The following is a 23,523-nucleotide window of genomic DNA, read 5'->3' on the forward strand; positions in this document are numbered from 1 at the left end:
TCCTGGATTAAATGCAGAAAACAAATTTCCCAATGGGGATTAATAATTGATAGCTTGACTTAAGCCTGACAGTCATAATCATAGCAACCATCATAGGCATAAATGAAACAACAGCAAATAATTCCAGCTATCTCTGTAGCCACAGCCTGTTACAATCACAGCCATGCAGCTGTCAGTTATTCCACAGTGTAGCTACCTCCAGAAATGTGGATGAAATGCAAAAAGCATTGAGAGGTAACACATAAAGTAGTAAGACAAAAGATGACCACAGTGACCTGCCACTGTAGTGTCGATCTGATGATGATTCAGCTCATCTTTGATCATGTTCTCACCCCTTCACTGAGACACTGACAGCGTGATGCAAAGGCCAGTGAAGAGGTGATAGTGTGCAGTGCGTCTTTTTTAAACTTGAATCACTGTACTTTTTACATCAAAACTACATCGCTATAGTAAGCTCTTTAGTAGCCTAGTTTGCATAGTTGCTAGTTTTCTCTGCTTTCACAGATAAGGATGTTATGTGTGGAGGACAGGGTGTTATTTAAATGTGTTTGAAGTGCATAACATGGGATAGGTCAGAGTAGGGCCATGTACTGCCTCATCCTTCCTTAGTATTCATATGCTTACAGATCTTTTTGCCTTTTGCACGCTCTTCATTAAAACTGTCTCTAAAGCAGTGTGTGTAGAATGTATAATGTGTTATCTCTGTAGACCCTAGAGCTGACATTAGGCAATATGCATATAGAAATGCAGTTAAAAAGCTTTATCAGACCTTTAATACTTGATACACTGCAGCTGGGTCTTACATTATTATGTTTTTGTGACTATTGCAATCTGCCTCTAGGGATGGTAATGCTGGTCGGTGCATCACTTTGGCCCAGACTGAAAAATCTTAACAATTACTGGATGGATTGCTGTTCAAGTCTGACATTCACTGTCCTCAGGATGAAGCCTACAGGCTGTGTTTTTAAAGATATTTTTTGGGGGCTTTTTAGCCTTTATTTGACAGACAGGAAATGGTGGCGGGGAGTAGGGGGAAAACACACAGCAACGGGCCACAGGTTGGAATTGATCCCATGGATGCTGCTGAGGACTCTTAGCCCCTGTACATGGGGTGTGCATTCTACCAACTGAGCGGTCGGGGTATCAAGAGACCAGCTACCCTTCCGACTCTTGGTTGGATTGCCATTGCATTAGGTACAGACATTTCAGCCTGTTTTTATTCCCAACTCATCAAATACCAATGTTTTGTCACCAGCCCCTGGTGACTCATACAGTACACATTAGCAGCTGAAAGAAATGCACCTCTTGCAGTTTATCCTCAACCTGGAAGGTCTTTCATACCAAAAACTAAAACTTTCTGTTGATAATGGGAACACTTTCTTTGATAACCTCTGCGCAAAATGTAATTCAAGTGGTCTGAGAGAAAACTAGACTTCTGCTCCTCCTCTCGGCTGTGTTTTCAGGCTTTAGAAAATCTATTCTGTGATGAGAAAGTCAAAAACAGGTTGGTAAGATAGTTTGATGTTGAGTTTCTTTCCCAAAACACAAGTATTTGACAACCTGGGAATGAGACTCAACAACTATCTTTCTCCAGAATTGCTCACTGCACCTTTGAGCAATTGCGAATTAGTAATAACTGTATAAGCATACGAGGTGCACTTGAGCATCTTAAATAAATTACATTTTTGTGTAACCTCCCTGTAAAGTGATATTTCTCTTGACGAGTTGTGCTGTCATGAATAAGACAATCAGTTCTTTAGTCATTCATTTAATCAGGATCACATTCTTAATCCCTCTTCAGTGTGTTACAGCAAAACTATGCTCCAAAGACAAAAGAAAAGCAAAAACAAATTTGTCTCATAAAGTTAAGAATTCATTCCTCTGTTTCTCTCAAAGCCCCTGTCGTGAATTTCTTATGAGTTCTTTAGAAAGTTTTCTCAGATGCTATAATACAATCTTTCTTTCTCTCTTTCTCTCTCCCTCTGCAAAGGAATTCAAATTTTCAATCAGCTTTGATGATAATTGTGTTTATATTCCAACAAATCTCATGATTTAACACGTAATATTTGCCTTAATTAAATGCTATGATTGAACACGGTAATTTAAATAAACACAGAGTTAGATTGATCATCGTTTTAATTGGAGCTGTCACGTGTAAAGGAGAAGAACGCTGTGGATTCATTCACTAGGTTGTAAGATAAAACCGTCACTGATTCATTTATCTTTATTACTTTTACTACAAGAGTCTTTGTTCAGTTTACTTGAGAAGGTCAACATGCATCATTTCAATACAGTATAACTAAGTCTCCTGCACTCTTTACATATAAACCCAACTGTTTTAGTTTCCAAGTAACTGAGGTCTATTCATTTCAGTGGTCATGAATCAATATAATCTCTTTATAATTGGTTTCTGATGTTGTGAAGAATTCTCATTTTCTGATAACATCTACTCCCTGTACAGTATGAGGAGCTGGTGGAGAGTCTACTGATGCGTGTTGTACATGTTCTGTAATTACTTACGAACATACACTCAACAAAGACTCTCTTTCCCTCATTCCCAGAACATTTGGCTTATTAATCATACTTACAGACATATAGACAATTGCTTTTCTGGAAAATGTCCCTGCAAATGGATCATCCCCTCCAGGCTTTGAGCGTCCACATGTATTCACAGAGACCCCGCTACCTTATTAAAGCCAAGAGGCTCCTATGATGAGACTTTAATTGTTCACATTTGCTTTGAGCATATTTATATCTTTTCACAAACTATTTTAGGTAACTTTGAACATTTTTAGGCACTTTGAAAAGCAACTTCAAATACACGGTACAAAAAAAAAAAAAACTGCACTCTCACATTTCTTCTGGTGTACTCTGGAAAAGTAATTCATGCTTGGATTCTTGAGGTTATCATCTGTTTATTTTCAGTGCGTTTGTCAAACCTCAATGAGTTATTATTCACATATGCGAATGTACATATGTTATTCATAGAAGCGAATGTACATACAGGATGTTTGAGATGCATTAGTGGGCTATAGTTGCTAAATTTGGCATATGTTTATGCCACATACATGAGTTTATTTGCTTATGAATATAGCACTGTATGTATATGTATGTTTCTCAGCCCTTTTCCCTCTGTCTCATGATGCATTTGTGTTGACAGCATGCTGACAGAGACACTATGATGGATTCTCCCTCATGGTGACACTATGCAAAACTGTGTCCTAATTACAGCCCATAAAAAATGTGGAGCAGAAAGTCCCCTAACGCAGGCAAAGCAGACCATGGAAAGGCGTGTAAATAATTCTGGTTTAGCTGCAACCATCATCCGTCTTCATCTATCATCCGTCAGTCAATGCCAAACTACTCGTCCATTACACCCAGATCCTTTCATATTACATTCTCTAATTTCATCTGATCTCACGGCCAGAGCCCAGAGCTTATCCCAGCATGTCTTTAACCGAATGCAAGGAGACACCCTGGACACTTTGCCTGTCCATCACAACAATAATGTGGATTGACAATCACTCATTTACATTCATGATAATTTAGTCTTCACCTAATTTCTGTCATATGTGAAGAACTTAAAATCTTCTCATAGGAAAACATCAAATCAAGCCTGTTTTATTGTGGCAACAGGTGACAATTATGAAATAATTCTGAATAACTGACCACCATGACTGGTCATACCTGAGTGTGGCAAATTGCTTCTGTGTACGGATGAGGAGACTGTAACGTTCATCAAATTAATACATGAAACAAACAAAGATGCCAATATTTCCATTATGTTCTCTACATTGTTTTTCACCGTTCGTGGTTTGACTGGTGCTCATTTAATTGTGTTATCTTGTTGCGCCTTCTTACTCTGCGATGGTGTAATCATACTGCTTATCTCAAACAACAAACTCCTATTTGAGTGGATGGAACAAACATTCACTCCCATTTCTTTTTGCCAGGTTTCTAAAAGTTGCGTTACATTTGTATAGAAACGTAGCTAATGCTGGTGTTTAAATGTTTGCCATCTCAGTTCTGTGTGTTAAGATTTGCTTAAAAACAACAAATACAGTTTAGATTAAAATTGAAATTGTGACTCCCTTAATATGTGCAAAAACTTTAATGTCCTTAAATCACCTACAGTGGAAAGAAACTACTTTCAGCGCCTGAGCTCATGCCGCCACACAGAGTACAAGGACGACAGAAAATGTAGGTGACAATTCAATGCAAGACATGGCCGATTCCAGATTTATGAGGCACATCTAAATTCTTGTCCCAAGGTAAAGAGAGGGAAAAGTGAAAACACTATGGTATTCCACACAGGTCTGATACCTGCAGGCTGGCATCTGGATGGCTTTGGGCTGAATAATACATTCAGCTGTTGGACAAAAAAATATGACTTTTTCACTTTATAGAATAATGCAATCCTGAACAATAGGTCTGCAGTTGTGAAGCTTACTGCTTCTTATATTGCTGGGACTGGTGGTCACTTCAACTCAATTTTGAGGTTGTAGTTTGTGATTTTGTTGTATTATATTGCATTATATTTTGCGTGGCACAACACACACACCAGTATACTAACACTGGTACTATGTCTGCCATCCTGCAATCAACTTATTGTTATTCTGACCTGATCTGGCCCTTGTTGCTGTCCAAAAACACTCAAACAATGTCCAGCCAGTGTGTGATTGTCTGACCCCTGAGCTGTCTGTCTGTTTAATCATTTCTCCTGGTACCCTCTTATTGTTTATTTCAGCAACCGCAATTTTACAGAAGACTGAAGCACCAGCAACAAACTATGTGCCAGATACCCAGCAGAAAGTTTATTTTATTTATTTCCCAGGAGGTTATTAATGCTCCAGACTTTTCTGTGCCAACTAGGAGTGACAGAGATACAAGTATTTGCAGAAACTCTTTGAACCTGTGGATTCAATTCAGCTGTAACTCTCAGTCACTAAGAATAGATGTATTTACACTTAGGCCCCGATCAGGCCGAGACTCGTTCCTTTGTTCTGTGAGTTGAAATATTTATTTTCTGGGCTTTGAAATATTTATCTTCTTTACAGTATGAGACTATGACTTGGGTTTTTATATTTTAGTGGTTGTTGGAAGCTTATTATTTACTCTCAGACACTTCACCTACAGCTGAGTAGCCCAGAGTGTGCGGCTGATTTTGAACCTCTGGTACTGGGTAGCTAAATAATGTAACCAGCGGTCCTGCATATATCATTTTTTCTGTTTTTCAGACTTTTTTTTTTTTGGCTAACCTAAGCATATTCCGAGAGAGAGAGAGTGTGTGAGAATGAGAAAGAAAACTGGAGAAAAGAGACAGATGGGGAAGAAGTGAGTATATATACATAGAGGTGCCAAACAGTTCCTCTCTGTCGGACAAACACTACCGAATTTGCCAAAATTTGCTCAAATGCAAATACTGCCCAAACAATAGTCCAGGTACAGAAACATGGAACTGACATTGGCTCATCCTGTAGAGTGATTTGTTCTTTGCTGATGATGTTTGGAGCATTTACACACAGGCTCTAGTCTGTTTAAGGTCAGAGCTGGGATATGTTGTTCATATTCTACTCATCGATATCCCTGCAGACACCAACACATCGTAGCATATTCAGGATGTTACCATGGGAACAAAACATACTCTATGTCAGCCAGCAGTTAATGTACATTTGCCTGTTTAATTGGTCTATTTGTCAAACAAAGCCAGCACATTGAGCGTGCACTTGCTAATATTGGTCCATTAAACTATTTGATTTTCCTGTGTGCAGGATATGAGCCAGTTGAGGATATCACATAGGGTAAATTGTGTTTATCGTGGTGAAAAGAAAATTAATGCAAGTCAGTGTATTCTATGTTGTAGTGAGAAAGTCCCCAAACTAAGAATGACCCACTCCATCTTATGAAATGTGAACTGTAAGGTAATATTTAATATCTACGCCATAAGTAGTGTATGCTTGCTGTAATTAGTCATTTCTTTCATATACGATGTAGTCAGTTGTTTTCATGATAACATCAGTGCAAGAGCTGGTAGAGATATTGCTCAAGGAAGCATGCAGCCCTCGATATTCAGGTCTTTCTTTTTAGCCGCCTCACCATCCCTCCATCCATCTGGCTACAGCAAACACTGAAGCATTCAGCACAAATCCATTGTGCTGTTCAAATACAACCACGCTGCATCCTGTACTGGATTTGCAGTGTAGCATGTGCATTTTTGGATTTCAAACATGCTCACTATTGCATACATTTTCATCTTACAGGGTAGGGCATTTTTATAGTTTTCATTAATGTAATAGGGACAGTACATATAGGCATTGTTACATTTACATAAAATGCAACTGAAGCAGTGTGTAGGACCTCTAGCTGTAGCTCATTTGCAGTCCTTGTTTTCCTGGTTAGGTCTTCAAGGGATAAAACACATAATAAAACACACACACATAGAGACAAACATAAAACAGACATAGACAAAACAGCCACTACAAACAGTAACTGAAACAACAATGACTCAAAACCATGACTGAAGAGAACAATGACTGAAAACACCAATTAAAAATGAAAGGCAAAGAAAGTATGTATGTTATACAAACCCTTGCATCTCTGTTCACAGGTTTTCTTTTGTTTAACAGTTTCCACAGTATTGAAAGCTTCAGTTAGTGATTTTATTTCTGATGGCAGGTTATTCCAAATATGTGGGCCTTCAACTGGAAGAGAGGACAGAGTGTCGGTCTGTGTTTTGTCCGTTTGCTGGCTCCTGCCTCCTTTGCTATTATGTTTTGAGATCAGTTGACTGGCTTGTTCTGCGGCCAGAGCATTCACACACTTCAAAATACACTTTATAAATGAGAAGTGTATAAAATTCTCAAAGCTTTATAAATTATGCTTTTTCAAAGTTTTTACACTGGTGCCATTTTATTGGCTTCTGATCCAGTATTTTCAAAGCTTGTTTGTAAAATGACCTTACAAGTCATTGCTAATTAGCCTGGCCCCAGACGATAAGACAACAAGAAAGATGCGATAGACTCATGGCTAGGTTAGTCTCAATGGTCAAAACACTTTTCAAAGATGTGCATCTAAATTGAAATAATAGTATTTGAAAACTTTGCTTCTTGTTGAGAGTTAAGTGAGAGGATTGATACCACAGTTATGCCACCTGCAATAAATGATTTATTTGTCTATATGGGGGCAGCGGGACCGAGCGGTGAACTTGATGCTTATTTGTGCATCCAGTCCAGAGAAATATCTGGCTCTCTGGCTGATAAATTCTCCACTCTGTTTAACTTTGTCTGTAATTTGGTGCTGAGTAGATAGTGTGCAGTGAATTTTAGAGCTGCCTGCTATGAGAGCAGAGAGAGTTAATGAAAACAGTAAAATTGCAGGTCAGACAGCTAAAAAATGAAGTGAGGGGAGCTGTAGATTCAATCTCACATTGTTTTAACATTTATCTGATACGTTGTTATCATAATAATATAGATTATATCAGCTTTAAATATGGAACTGAAGCCAAGGGGTGGCTACAGGCTGAAAGCATGGGGAAAGAGTTACTCAGGTTCTGCCCAACGTTCGGCTCACTGATTAACGCTGTGGATCTTGTTTGTTCACTCTGTACTCAACTCGGTGCTTCTGCGCAGCATCTCCCTTGGTGGTCTTTGACAACAAGACTCCAGGAGGTTACTGTGTCCGGCTGCTGTTTGTTAAGAAATAATTCCCCCTGCCTCCAGTCTTTATGTTAAGCTATGCTAATTGCCTCTCGGCTCTAGTTCTGTACTTAGCACACAGACATGAATAAGGTAATGATCTCATCAACTCTTGATTAGAAAGCAAATAAAAGCGGGAAGCATAGAGGTCTGCGCCTGCAAAACTGACACTAGAGGGATACCTACAGTGTCATAGCTTGAAGCGTGTATTTCTATATATATATTTAATGAGCTGGGTGAGAGAACATGTTGTTTCTTCAGCCTGGACCATGTTCAGGTATTTTCAATGCATTCTTAACCAGTGTGAACACCAGAGAAGAAGAGCCCAGAAAAGACCACAGTCCTCAGATGGAATTGCATCATCTGGAATTACATTTGCTCTGACGTGTCCACAGACACAAAATCTCTAACCTTGAGGGACAACAAGTCACTGCCTCTCACGCTACTTGTGAGTTCTTGTGACTGTTTTGCAAGCCCTGGGTCATTTTTGACTGAGCGGCTTTTGGTGAAGCAAATGTGTGTCCGAAAGTTTGGAGCAGAGAAAAACAAATTGAAGGTGTGAAAACTTAAAGTGGGATGGTCTCCAGTGGACTCAGATGACTCACTGAAAACATTTTAGTACAATAAAAGCACGATTACAATGTAGGTGTGATACTTGTTCTCATCTTTTTATAGCATTTTGTTTACCTCAGTCTCTGCGAGCCTGAATATTGTTCAGTTCGTCAAACTACAGTACTTGCATTGTTATGTCTTGATAAAATCCAGTCTATCAAATTAATAAGCTGACAGACTGACAGGTGACGTAACCTTAAGGCTATTTTGACAGGAAATTAGATAAAACAGGATGGTACTTCAGAAAGATAAAAGAAAGTTGTTCTTGTCTCCGCGTTGATGTATCTATTAGTAGCAAATCCTCATATTTGACGCTTGCCAGTCTGAAAATGCCTGGATTCTCATTCTGCCCGATAAGCAATGCCGAGCTTTTCCTGGGTTTGTGTGGGCATACATATGAGTAAAACAAAGGCAGGGAGTGACAGAGAGAAAGACAAAGAGAGAGAGCGTGGCTGAATGAAGGAAGGATCAAATGGGGAAAATATTTACAGAGAGGAGTGAGAGATAAAGGATGTCACAGGAAGGGAGAAGGGAAAGAAAACAGGAAAATGTGTTGTGGGAACCAATTATACTTGGTGTGCTTCTACCTGCTCCACCAACGCTTAAATTGGTTGTGCTAGAGTCTTTGAATAACTTTCATAAAAATGATCTCCTTCTTATCTCTCTGTTTAAAATTACTTTCTTTAAAAAAAAAAAAAAGCAAGTGAAACACTCGGTGCACGTACTTTTAATGACCCAAGATCCCCTCTAGCTATGCAAAATAAATGACATGCATTGGGTAACATTATTTAGGCGGATTGTGACACCATTTTTTAGCTTCGTAATTACTTTCTCAGCTAATGACACGCCATTGCAACATGCGTGTTTTGATTTATTCATCAACCTAGCACGGCTGTGTTGTGACACATCACTTTGCCTTGAACGCAGGGTTATCCCAGTCGTCACAGGGCCAATATCAGGAAACGCGCGACACAAACGCAATTTAACACGAGCGCACCAGAAAAATGAAAGGATGGAAACCTCAGGTGGAAATGACACGGCAGTCTAGCTCCCTCTGACATCTGTTCCTGTGAAGGGAAAGCAAGGACGCCACTAACAGTTTACCCCAGATACCGCAGTCCCCTCTGGCAGCAGCATCTGTCTAATGAGGGTGCACAGTATCTCCTGTGAAGCCAGACTTAACACAGCTTTGATATCATGAGGTTTCCAAGTCTTCCAAGAAGAACCACTATGTGATGGTGATGAAAAACCTCAGATGCCAAAATGTATAAGATGTTTTATAGAGGTCATGTGTAAAACTCTAATTCTACCAACCTGTGTCCAGATGCTCCATCTCTCATTGCATTTATGGAAAGCCTGGCTGCACAGAGAACATCTTGACTACGTGCCTCTAGTCAATATTTTGGTCTGGTTTCCAGAGTACACGTCAAACACTGGGCATATAATGAATTGGACATAATTAAAGTTTAATGTTGTGGGTTTTACTTGCCGCCATTTAGGGGCTTCAACCTATCAATAAGCCTGGCTGGTGTGACTAACCGCTAAATGATCAAGATCTCTTAAAGGTAATCAATATTGCAACACCTCTTAATAGGCTACACATTGCCATGGACTGAAAATCTTTTCTTTTGTTGTAATGATTGTAGCCTGTAGGCTATATCGGTGGCTCACATCGGCTCGCTTTGACTCTCACAGACACACTCTGTAAAGTTTATTCTAAGGCAGATGATATCAACTGTAACGGCTATGTAATGTAAAATCCATTCCCGGTCTAACATATGGCCTCATTTCTCATCATGCCCGGTGCTGGACTGAGTAGTTTTTTAAGTTTCACTTACTAGATGCAAATGTTTTTGTTTGTATTTTTATCTGTTCAGAACATGGTGGTTTATATGAATTGTCATTGTCATTTTTATACTTTTTTCTAGTTTCAATATGAGTAAAGTTGCTGTTACATTTCTTGAGCCCAGCTGTATTTTATATATTTTCAAGTGCTTGTCTCTCATATTGAATATGTGCTCTCTGGTTCTCATTCTGTTCTGTTTGCCACAATATATGATTTTATTTTCTTCTCCACGACCATCTGGTGGCCATCAGAAAGTTTTTCCCAGGATGTCAAATGCTGACATTTAAGGCTGGTAAAGTGTCCTGAACACAGAAAGATTATGAGAAAATAAGAAGATACGGGAAGATGGGGTCTATGCATTTACTTGTCTTTGATAAAATCTGCATATGTTCACTTTAAGAGTCAGTTTGGGAGCCCTGGTTCTGAGCAGTGCATCACTGAAATAATGTCAGTAAACAGCTGATTTGTGAAGCTATGGACAGATTATGAGACAATGGACTCCTGGACACATATTAAGGGTTTTTTGTGTTTGTGCTTGTTTGGTCTCTTTAAGGTTGGTTTTTTGTTCTCTTGTCGTTTTGCATCTCTTTGTGTTTGTTTTGCATTTCTTTGAGGTTGTTTTGCAAGAGAAAAGACATGTTGCTTTTTTCAGCCTCAAATCATTCTGTTAAGAAAAATGAAAGATGAAATAACGTTTAATCATAATGAGATGAATTTTAATAATTTCTTCACTTTTTTCAGAATATTTTACTCAAAGCATTCATATAATTATTCATTTCTTTTTAGTGAAAAAAACAGCCTGATGCTCCTGAATTGTTCTGAATTATTCCAATAACGGGTCATCTTTTAAATATAGTTATTTTAGAAATAATAATGCTTTAATGGTACAGAAATAGTTGCCATATACGTATAGATCCTCTCCTTTTCCAGGTCAAGAGCAGCAGATTCCATGGTTGTTGACGTGCAACTGCCTCCTGAAAGCCCCTCTTGTATAATAAATTGTGGATGAGTGATTTCTGGGGCTTTGCACTGAAATCCATCACGCCAGTGGGGAGGGCAAGGTCACCTTCCAACTGATCGAAAACTCATTTCTTAAATAGATGAATTGTTTAAATGTAAAGATTGTAGTTGTAGAAATGTTGCATAATGCATGGCTATGCTAATATCCCAGCAAGCTCTACTGGCACTGTGGTCAGGTTAAATGGTTTGGCTAAACGTAGATGCTCTGCAATGCTTGTGCGGCAACAGAAACACAACTTCACCACCACTCGGGAAAATACTAATATCTTCATCATGTCTATATATACAGTAGCTTGTAACTCTTTGAATATAAATAATGTATCACAAGCATGACCCCTTGGGAGCTGAAGAGATCACTGGACACATGTATGAAAGTTTTGGTTTCAGGGTTCGACTTTAATCTGATCTCCTCCGGTGACCCAGGCCTAAGTGATGGGACTCGAAGAACACAGGCCACATAAATCATGCATAACACATGCACATGGTCATATAAACCTGAGTGAAATGGTTCAGTGAAAGCAGCAGCAGCAGCGGCGGCAGATGAATGAGGGCTCAGGTGGATGTGGTGAAATACCCCAGCAGGATTCAAATGTGACAGGGAGAGATATGAGGGGGAGATTCATCACAAGGGGGCCTGTCGGCGGAGGAAAAGGTTGAAAGCTGGATGGCCTTCAAGTTAGCGGGCTCATCTTCTCACCTGTCCCTTGCTCTCACATGCATAAAAAATTACAGGGAGAGGATCCCCTGTTAGAACGTCAAGGATATTCAGAAGATACAATACAAGGACAGAAGGACATGGCAGGGCAAAGGTCCAGTGTATAAAATATTTAGGCATTTACTGGCAGAATATGGAATAAATGGAATATGATAGTCATATATTTAAGTATTTGTATTGGTGTTTAATCTAGGGTTGACTCCTAATAGTTGATTAAACTGTTAGTTGGTCAGAAAAGGCTTAGCTGACAAAGTTTCCATTTATTTGTTAGCAGAAAAAGAAAAAAAAAAGCCACATCAAACTCTGTACGCCTCACCGTTAAGCCTGGCGCATTGCTGCTAATGGTGCTGTAGCTGTAGCTAGCTAATTAGCTCAATAAGCAGTCCTATTAGACTGGAAGCCCTTTCACATATGCACTGCAACTCCGCAATTATCCAGACACCACTCAGAGGAGTTGTATGTGTGAACACAAATGTCTGCATTAGTTGGCCTGGACCCTGCCAGCTCCCTCGTCCTGAGTCTGGATGAGCCATGTGTGAATAGAGCGGCGTCCGGAGTGCATGAGTGGGTGTCTTGATGACATTGCACAGTGTGCAGCTGCTTGCCTGTTCATCCACTTTGATGCACATCCTACTGTAATGCATAACACTTTGTTTTCACATACTTGGAATGATATGAGAAACAATAAAAAAACAAAACATGAGTCACAGTGGAGAAGTAGTAAATCAGAAAACAGGGAAGCTGTCTGTCATTCAATGTCATTGTTGCCCCGGTTACGGATACTCAGACACACATTTTAGTTTGTTTTTATGCCAACAAATACCTCAGGCTGAAGTCCACCTGTAAAAAAGAGAAATGCTGTCCAAATACAGATCTAAGTGGCAGGCAGACCACGAGTAGATCAGTCCTGTCAGTGGAAATGAGCACAAGGCAAACTGTGCAGTTTGCCGCAGAGTATTTTCTGTTGTCTATGGTGGACTGTCTGACGTGGAGCAAGACCAGTCTTTAATATCACAGATGCATCTGTGCTTTACTCTTATTGGCTCTTCATTTTCTTCACACACACTCAAAATCTCATGGGGGAGAACCCCAAGACCCCCTGCATGATTTGTGTCCCCACGCCTGGGGTCATTGGCAACGTGTCCCTTATATTAAAATTACCGGAAAATATTTATATCTAATTTTAAAAAACTAACCAGCACTAACAAACAAAGCCATTAGATTTAAATCACGTGCTAGTCTGTGGTATGATAGTGTCTTGAGCAGAGTTGTGGAAGTTTTGTCTGAACTGCAGAAGATTTTCAGATTTCAAATTCTGAAGCTTTTGAATGGCTGGTTTTTCCACTTTCTAAAATTGTGATGGAAAAAACAAGCAAACAATAAGGTACAATCTGAAAAAACAGACACAATTTTGATACAGAAATATATGTATATTGTTTCTGCTTTTCTATCCTTTTATTCAACTTCTGACTGCTGTCGTTTATCTTACGACCTTCTGAAGCCCCCCACCTCTATGCAGGATTTCACTTTTGTAAGCGATAGATGTCTGTCCATAAGGGTTAAATGTCCACATTAAAGTCAAGCCAGTCTTATTTACAGAGATCATAACAGAATCATAACAGAAGTTATCTCAGGGCACTTTTCATATAAAGCAGGTCTAGACCATACTAATATTATATAATATTTACAGAGACCCAACAATTCCCACCAAGAGAAAGTACTCAACTGCAATGTTAAGTTATATTTTTCTTTAATATAAGGTATCTTAATGTAATGGGGGAAAAAAAGCGAAAAATATATCTTCATATATTTTATGTACGATTCTTTCTTTTGGGTTTATTACAAAGTACTTATTACATTCTTTACACTATTTTTTTTTTTCACTTATTAGAACTCAGAATTGAGACAGACACTGGCTGAGAGACAGGCTGGCATCTGACGAAAGTACTGGGGACTAAAAGTGTCACATTTTCACAGTGTGAGCTGCCAGGTCACGTTACTGTGACCTTTAGATTTTTCATCAACCCCTGGCAATTGTGAGTGTAAACGAGCAGAAAATGGACAAGTGTGAACGAGGTTGCCAAAATGTCAGTTCATCTGACTGTCAGACTTTACTTTTTCGAAGATTCTTTTAAATTCCAAGTTTCTTTGAAAGATACTTACCACTGAACTTAACCATTGAAATGCCTCCAGAGAATCTCTGCCTCTTTCAAATACAGTATATACATTCGATATAAAGCTCCATTCTGCTAATACTTTAATGATCCCCACAGGGAACTCCTCCTTTATATCTCCACCCTTTCATGGTTGGGTCAGAGGTCAGGGTCAGCTGGAGAGCAGCCTCCCTGGAGGTGGAGGCCAATATAACCATGTGTGGAAGGCAATAACTGTCCTGCTTAAGCATGCATCAGCTGAATGGCTGTTTGCCAACAGAGAGGCTTTAACCCTAACCCTCCTGCCTGAATAGTAGTCTCTCTATACAACCACTATAGCACTCTACCATGCAGCTACTGAGCTTCAACAGTTATGGCACACATGTGTGCTAAGATCGGATCAGCTGCTGCCTGACTGACCGCCCCTCACTCCGCTTGAGGCGTTTTGGATGGAAGTGCTCCTGGTACACCCACGCAGAGGCAAAGAGGTAAGGCCCAGGGAAGGTTGTCCAGCTCCATCCATCAGAGGTGAGCACCTTGGCACAGGGTCCTCCATCCTGACTTATAGCCCCCGAGTCTCCTTTCTTGAATGTTTACAGCAACATATTTTTCTATCTGCGGAGCTGATTAGAAAGTAAAATAGCTTTAAGTGCTGCTGCGAAGCGTTAAACGTGCACTGACAGGATTATTGTCACTTGATTTCTTCAAAGTACCAAAATAGAGATGAAATGACAACATGGTGCATGTGTTGTGTGTCAGTATAGATTCCATTATTCCACTGTGATCTCTTTGATTCAAAACATGTGAATCGCTGTTGGAGGTTTGAAAGACATATTCATTAAATGTCTGTTGAGACAAATCGTCTCTGTCTGAATGAGACTCAAACTCCTCCATTGTTTTAGTTGTGGTATAAAATATCGTTTCCCGCCTTGCACTGTAATGCAAGGGTAAGGCACAGCAGACATCATCATGACAGATATTTTGGGCATTCATCTTGGGCAGCTTTGGAGACTCCAAATCAGCTGCGAGTCCATGGCGTGCGTCATTGCGCAGCAGCGCGTCCTGCCCAGAGTGGTTAATGGGAATCCGCTGACAGAGCACAACCAGTCGTTTGTGCGGGCATATGTACGCGCGGATCAGCAGGTGCTGTCTTTAACTGGATGGGACTCACGGTTACAACCACAGCGATCTGAGGGAAAACTCTTAACGTTACGGACTCTTATTTCCAGGACATGTATGACACGCTCGCGACGATCCGCTGCTACAGGTAAAGTTCGTGTTTCAACTTCATTATCGTGGTTGATTTTTCTTTCCAGTGATGGTGGCACCTGTTCATATTTGCTGCGCATCAAATTTTGGAGACGTTTTGTTGTTTGTTCGTGCGCTTTTTTCCCCCCTCCAGTGCGCCTTTGAACAGAGGCTGCCGTCTAATGCAGGCTGGATACAAAAGTCCGCTGACGATTTAAACTTTGAAGAATGGAGTGATCTTTTTGTTTGAAGCTGAAAAAAAAATCTAATTATTTCTTCTAATGCTCATGCGTAGTCAACAATTGCAGGCTTATCTCGGTGTTACTTAACAGCCAAATACATGGATTGCCTGTGCGTGCGCGTGTGTCTATACACGGGCGTGTGTGTGCGTCTCCCTCTTAAATTGTGCTTCTTTCAATTAATTCTGCCTGTGCAAGATGCTGGTGCACCAGTGCGTAGATGAATGAGGGTTAGGAGGTTAACAAGTTTTTGCTTAAGGACGCAAGCCACTTAATCGTTGATTGCTTTTCCCCAGGGCCTTTTTTTTTTTTTTAGATTGTGCTCAGTTTAGAACAGGAGGAATATTGAACTATTCCAAGTCTGGTCAAGCTCATGAAGCAAACTGCAACCTTTTAATTGCGCACATGATTTTAAGGATGACAGTAATCAAAGTGGCATGAAGGTGAAGGTTAGGGATGTTTTAACAGAGACCATCAGCCTCAGGCATGGCTGTGTTTTTATATGAAGTGATTGTTACTGGGAGAATTTATCAGGGTTGATCACTACAGCTTGTGGACATTTACAAGGCAGTCTAACCTTACAGATGGTTCTTATCAGTGGTGATGTCTATTTTGGCCTATCTTTACCCAGCAGCTCTGCATCAGATAAAAGCAGTTAAGCTGTCAAGTCAACAGACAAATGCTCCCAGCAATGCTGCGATTCCACTATGATAAAAACTAATTAAAATCACGATAATGCTCTGTGAAGCCTTATGATGAGTTTCCCCGAGTCCTCTTCTAGTTTTCTCAAACTATATTTACCACAATCATAATGCCTGTAATTAGGAGAATAAACACAGATTGTAAGGCACACTTAATTGGTGCAGATTTTTGTTCACTCATTTGGGTATAAACTGCCAGCTGCTTTTCAGATTTAGCCCTCACAGTGCAGGCCAGCAGCCACAAGAAGGCACCGGGATGGAGAGGAAGAAGATTTACATAAATAGAGTTGTGTGGAGATACTGGAAAGGCTCTCTGTTATCATCAAAACTCCAGAGCTGGCGGTGTATTTTCTTTCCTTCTCTGATGGACAACATGGAAGAATTAAAATCACCGCAGTCTTGAACAACAAATTGATCCAGTGGAGTGGATATGTGATAGCACCAGTCTCATTTTTACGCTGTTTGCTTCTTTCACCTGCGTATTGATCGATTTCTGTGGTCTTGTGAGCTAAATGGGAGCATTGCTCTCTGTCACTGAAATGCACGGCTGGTGATTCATTTGGATCACATCTTTTACATCACGTGCAGACCTCATGACCCCACTTGTTGGCAATTTTTATGTTTTCTTTTTGCACTGAATTCAAAGCAACAATTTAGACTCACCAGGTCTGAGTGCAGTGCAGGTGCATCATGGCAACAGCTGTGTCACTTTCTGGTTTTTGTCTCTTGGGATCTTGCCTTGACTCAGTGGCACCGTGTCTTGTGTCATCGGTAATGTAATCTGATGGCTAAATCCTCCTGGTATTGTCCATTCTCAAGCTGTCACAGTGTCCAGATGTGTCTTCAGATCAACTGGTTTCCCTCAGGTCTTTCTTTTCAAGGATTACATCTAATTACAAGTGAAATGTGGCTAAAGCCCAGGGGGGTGGTCTTGATGGACCCAAGCTGTTACATTTAGTATGTTTCAGTGGATTGTGATTCCAGTGAGTGCTCATTTATCAGTAGTTATATATAGTGATATTTAATAATAATAACAATAATAATATATTCAATTTCTTGTGGAAGTGATGCCACTCTCATTTTTGTGCACTAAATATGACACTACAGCCAGCAGCCAAAGACTTTCAAAGACTTGACACAAGGGAAAACTGGTTCTGTCCAAAGCAAGTGTAAACCAGCCGTGACATCACCCATGGGTTTGTGGACTACTGTTTTGAAGCCTCGAGTCTGGCATTATGGAGGTTGCCATCTTGTTTCTTTTTTTTTTTTTTCTAACCAGAGCATGCACAGTAATGCCAAGAGCATGGAGCAGGTGGGTGACGTAGTGCGACTTGGTTTTGGCTCGTCCTTTTAGCAGGAAATAAAGGTGGCCAGCCTGGCCATGAAGTCTCTCTTATTATATCTGAACAGTGAAAATATGTTTCTAAAAACATTTTAGTGGCAATGTAGTTACAAAATATGAGTCTATATTTGATCAACACTGCCTAATCTGACAGTTTGATGTAAGTTGGGGGATGCTCTGCTGGAAAAACAATGGCGGCTGCCTGGTTGCAGTCTTAAAAACATTTTAAGCACTATCTAATTTGACAGTTTGATCTGAGTTTCGTGGGTCCTGTGTGTTGCACTGGACAGACTCATGGAGAGCGATCTGTCAGTCACACGGTAGCCCCGCCTTAAAGCATGCACTGCTCCATTGTCAGTTTAATTCCAAATGGGACCACAAAAGTTGAAACTAGCAATTGCCTGCCCTTTTCCAAACTTTTTCTACAGACTGCATCCCACATGGTTCTGTGTAACAAACCATGTCTATGCTTCAGAGGTAACAAACCCTGGAGTCTTGACATCAACAAGGTTTATTTGTTCAGCCAAACTTCACCAGAGGTCGGCTATACCAATAAGATGTCATGATGTTACTGCACCGAGCCAAGAAATACTCCTGCACATAACCCTCCATAAACCACTGAGTTTCATTTTTATATTTCAGTTTATGTATGGATTAAACAAACAAGATTAAGGGATTAAAAGTGGGAGGTGCTTTATTTCCATTTCAAATTGTGCACTAAATAGCATGCTCAGTGTTACCTAATGCAGAAACACAGGATTCTTCTGGTCAATACAACAACTGTGTACGTTTATGTTATAACAGACTTAAAAGCCTATTTCAACTTTGTTTCTGAGAAATCATGCTGTCTGTCATTTTGTAATGGGGCTGTCTTGTTTTGTTCCCAACCCAAAGATATTCAGTTTACTGCCATGGGAGAGTAAGGAAACAAAAAAAATGTGGAGGTGAACATTTCTTTTTCTTAAAAAAAGACTCAGAATGTTGAATTCATTATCAAAATAGTTGGTGTTCACTTTAATAGTTAACAACTAATCAATCAGTCAAGTTATCGTTACATCTCTTACTAAATACAGCAATACAGATGAGCCTTGGTTGCTATTGCTATGAAGAAAAACATTCAAATATAGAGACATGAATCGGAATAAGAATATGAGTATTGTACACTTTTCTGCACAGACTTGTATATTCAACTCTTCATCAAAGATGTTTTTTTTTAACAAAGCTGTTACTCTTTTGTTCTGATGGTAAAATCTAGAGAGTTTCACTGTTTATCAAAGGTGTGAAAGTGCTTCAACTGTGAGTCATGTAACATTGTCTATGAGAAAAATTAACTGGACTTTAATTTCCGGACTCAAAGGTGCATAAAATAGCTCCTCCCACTGTGCAACTCAATAGAGCATTAATTCGTTAGCTTTTCGGGTGCTGTTCAGAATATTTTGTTACCTTTGGGCAGAGCCAGGCCTGACATTTCCTCTATTTCTACTCTTTAGTCTTCTAAGCTAACTTGCTGCTTCCTTTAAATAACGCCTGTCTACCCAACTCATTATAACTTCCATTTTTACTGCTGCTCCATCTCCTTTGATTCCTCATCACCATCATCTTCACGTCTACCATCACTCCTGTAATTGCAAGCCTGCAGATTTCCTCCCCATACAGCGTTTGAGTGGTAACATTGCTAACTCACCCCAACAATAAGGCAGAGCGACGGACACTATAGACCTGTCTGGGATGATGAGAAGTAGCAGTCACTCAGAGCCTGAATTGAAGCTTCTAAACCCGCAGATGAAAGAGGGGAGGGGAGGCCTCCGCCTAGATGAAGTCCACAGGGTCCCTGCTGTTGCTGCTGTATGTTTGAAAGAGAGAAAGAGACGGAGCAGAGAGACAGGGTCTCTGAAGGGCTGGGAGCTGAGGGGTACACTGAGTCAAGTCACTTTAATATAATAAGAAATGCAGGTTAGATTTTGGCAAGAACTGTTAAGACCCTACTGACAACATCACTTACATCCTTTGACAAAAGAGATGAAACTATATTACCCCACAGTGTAATACTCCATTACTCTGTGCTATCACTCTCACATTAGTGATTCTTTAAGAGCTATTTTTGCTCCAATGAACTTGTGGAATCTCTAAAGAAACCTAAAAAACAGGATGTGGACTTAAATGTGAGTATGAGGATGAATGCTTTCAAATTATGTGCTTTCAAAGGCTGAACTCATACTCATTTCTACTTATATATACTTCTTAGATTATGGAGAGGTTGGGGAACAGGGCTGTATCAAGTCTATTTCTCTATTTCTGCACACATTTTCACCACATTCTCATTCACTGTTAGTTTTCTTACCTGACTGGATAGGTGAAGAATAATTCATCTGACTATAATGAAATGTGATGAAAAACTGTCGGAAAAAAAAATCTACCCAAAGCAACGAAAGCTGTTAGGGCACAGATGGTCTGATGTTCTCAGGGCTCATAAATTAAATCACTGATGCTGGGAGATGAGACAAGGTAATAATGTGCTTAAAATATATCCAAGGCAATCACTTGCTAAAGTATGGCCAGAGCAGGCCCCTACTGACAAAACAGATCATAAAGCGATGATGGATATTATCATCAAAGACCACTTTACATCAAATCCTTTATAAGCTGGATCAGTTAAAATGAGAGATGGAGCCCAAAAAAATACTGTTTATGTTATCAGTTGCGTCAGTGCTGTTCTGATGGGTCATGGACTCAGATTGTTATCAGATTGGTACTAAGTATTGGCTGAAATCCTAAATAAAGATACAAAAAATTAGAAGAAAGCAGGATTTGTGCATCTATAGAGATTTGTGAAACTCTGAGCTGAATATGACCAAAAAGATCAATGAAAAACACATAGCCAGGAACTTGTTCAAACTTCCTTTTACACAGCAACTACACTGATATAAAATAGTCTAGTGAGTTAAGCACAGGTATTATCAATGATACTAATTAAAGTCCCATTCCATTTAGTGTAGCTGAGGCTTTCCAGTGAGTCAAGATGCACACTAGCAGCACCCTGACTCACCTTTGACCAGAATCTTATTTGTATCATTGGTAACACCTGTGTTTACCCGACTGTCAAAATCGCTGCTGTAAAAAAAAGGTCTTTTAATGCCTATAGCACATAATATTTACACCGCCACCCCTCTATGCTTTGATACATGCCTAAATAGGCCTTTTTCACAGCAATAAATTGGATTAGTCACAGCAAAAAAAAAAAAAGCACCGGTGTACCTATTAACATTAATGGTGTCCTTGTAAACTATGCTAAAGAGACAGCTTCCAGAACAGCAGGGCCCTACCGGAATGGAGCACAGCTATTATTCATGTAACAAAGTGTTTTCCAGTTTTAAAATGTCAAAATATCTGCTGTGAAAAGGGCCTGTTAGAGCTATGAAACACTACTGCTCACAGACAGTATATTAGTGGACAGAGCCACAATGATGCCACCCTCGGTTCATGAACAACCGCTTTGAAGCCTCAACATTGGCATTATGGGGTTTGCCATCATGTTTTTTTTTTTTTTTTTTCAAACAGAGCATGCTGAATACAAACAAGAGTGTGGAGCTGGTGGGTGATGTACTGCGACTACGGCAGTATTGCAGGAAATAATGGTTTTCTTTTATAACAACTAAACAAAACTCTAAAACATGTTTCTTAAAATATTTTTAATGACAAATGGGCATTGTAGTAACAGAATTGTCCGCAACCCCTTGTCTGTGCCCACAGCGTTGTTACATCATGAAACATAATTGGTTTGTACAACGTGCACAGTGAAGAAACAACACACACAAATCTCGCCGGAGTTTCATCTTGGGTTCCTTAGATACAATTTTGCCACCTGATTGTGATCTTTCTCATATTACAGCTAAATAGGACACTAAATTACACCTCTGAACCCATTTTAAGCAAGGAATAGACAATGTAGTCGTTGATCCATATTTTATCAACACTGTCTAGTTTAACAGTTCGATCTGAGTTTCGGTAGCCCTGTGTTTTGCACTGGAGGGGCACACCGTCAATCACATGTGACCCAAAGCATGCCCTGATTTATTGTCTATTTTACTCTAAATAGGACCATTAATTACAAAATGAACATCATGCTGCATAGAAGAAGACTTGAAACTAGTGACTGAGGCCATTAACTCATTAGGAAACAGTTTCCTGAGGTCATTTTCATATAAACTAGTGGAGTTGCCCCCTGCTGGCCATTAGAAAGAATGCAGATTTAAGGCACATTTAATTTTGTTTTAAGTGTGCCACAAATTTCACACATATTGTTTGTCATAGGTTTGTCATAGTTTAATTTTGTGTGAAACTGCTCAGTGAACTTCATCTCTCGTCTCTCACACAATCTACGTCATCAACATCATGAGTCTTGATTTCCCTTGAAAAGTTTTCTTACCTTAAGTGTTTTATCCAGAGACTTCTGGTCCTTTTATCAGCCAGGAAGAGGAAGAATGAGTAAGACTATTGTGTGACTACGTCCTGATGCTGGCTGGATGCTGGCTAATGTCACTTACACGGTTTCAGGGTATGTAGTCATTCTAATTATGTAACTTCATGGTCTGATACTTAAACAATTTTATGATGTACGTTGACTTTTATGACTTACATACATATATCAGATGTGTGATTTGTGGCGCAGTTCAAATGGAATGAAAAATTTATTTGCCTTTGCCATTGACTACAGGGGACAAAGTTGTTTTTAGCTTGATTAATTTGCTGTCTAGCTTGGAAGCCAAATTAACTTTAAAAGAAACATGTTGGAAATAAAAGCAGCTTTGTAATAACATGTGGCATGCTAACATAAAATTAGCCAACTAACTTTTAGTTTGCAAAAGACTTGTTGGCATACAAATCAATAACAGGACTGTGATTAGCTAATCAGACACCATATTTAAACCTTTTTTTTTTTATTTTGATTGCTCCGCTGGTTACATTTAAAATTATCCATGCAAGAAAAAGCTTTTTTGTTATATATTTCAAAGGGTATGATGAAATATAAGACAAAATAACAACATAAATCAGTGTCAGGATCCAGTAATTCATAGTTACGACAAAGAGAATGAGAATAACTGGGCGAAGAGGTGAATTTGGGTATGGACTAGCAGCTCAGGGGCCACAAAGGCTGACATGCTATTGATGTGACTCAGCCAGTATGCCTAGAATAACGTTAAGTACCTTGAAGTGCAACAAAGGAGAGAAAAGCCAGAGAATTAGATGAAGTGACTCAGTTCTGCCTGACATATCTTTTTTATATTTGCTGCTGCCCTTTTCAAGTCAGCTTAAAATCAAATTGCCAGCAGTTAGAGTCACAACTGAAAGACAGGCTTCACTTCGGACAGCTGTTACCCATCCTCCCTTGTTGGAGAGTCCTTCATCTGGATGGTCGCTGAGCTTGGGTGAATGCCAAGACAGATTTAACATCGTGGGCTGAGGAGTGGAGATATGTATCTGAGCATTAGATGGAGCTCTGCATAACCTCGGGCACTGATAAATCATGGTCTCAGCTCTCAAAATCACAAGTAAGCAAATATTTCGTACTTTGAAGATTAGGGTTTAAACACTGGTAGTCAACAGTCGGCTCTCTATGTGCGCGGTTTTGCTTCTGTATGTGTTTACAAGTGTGTTTTGGTCTGAGGTTGTGTACTGTACACATGAAACAAGGCCACAAAGGCTTGTCTAGAAGCTGTGTGTAATTTATTTTCTTCTGCCAAAGGATCAAAAAGTTATTTGAAGACAATGACAGATGAATCCAATTACATCTGATACTGAGAAAACAAAAAAAAAAAAAAAATGATTATGTTTTGTCATGAGGTTCACTCACTGAGCAACTAGGACGTATACAGATAATAGCAAACAAATCATTTTTTGTGATGGCTGTTCCAAACTTTGTTACAGGATGAGCTTTGATATGAATTTGTCCTTA

General features: G+C 39.6%; 1 protein-coding gene across 1 annotated transcript in view; it reads left to right on the forward strand.

Moving 5' to 3' along the window:
• The first annotated feature begins 15,147 nt into the window (after positions 1-15,147).
• Positions 15,148-23,523, forward strand: part of LOC146315306 (gamma-aminobutyric acid receptor subunit pi) — a 53,690-nt gene continuing 45,314 nt past the window's right edge. Inside the window, exon 1 of the mRNA XM_084735565.1 lies at positions 15,148-15,307. The gene's annotated coding sequence lies outside the window, so the exon portion shown is untranslated. The remainder of the gene's footprint in view (positions 15,308-23,523) is intronic.

The sequence above is a fragment of the Lutjanus erythropterus genome, chromosome 14 (genome assembly GCF_056507025.1).
Source record: "Lutjanus erythropterus isolate fLutEry1 chromosome 14, fLutEry1.hap2, whole genome shotgun sequence".
In the NCBI taxonomy this organism is placed as follows: domain Eukaryota; kingdom Metazoa; phylum Chordata; class Actinopteri; order Lutjaniformes; family Lutjanidae; genus Lutjanus; species Lutjanus erythropterus.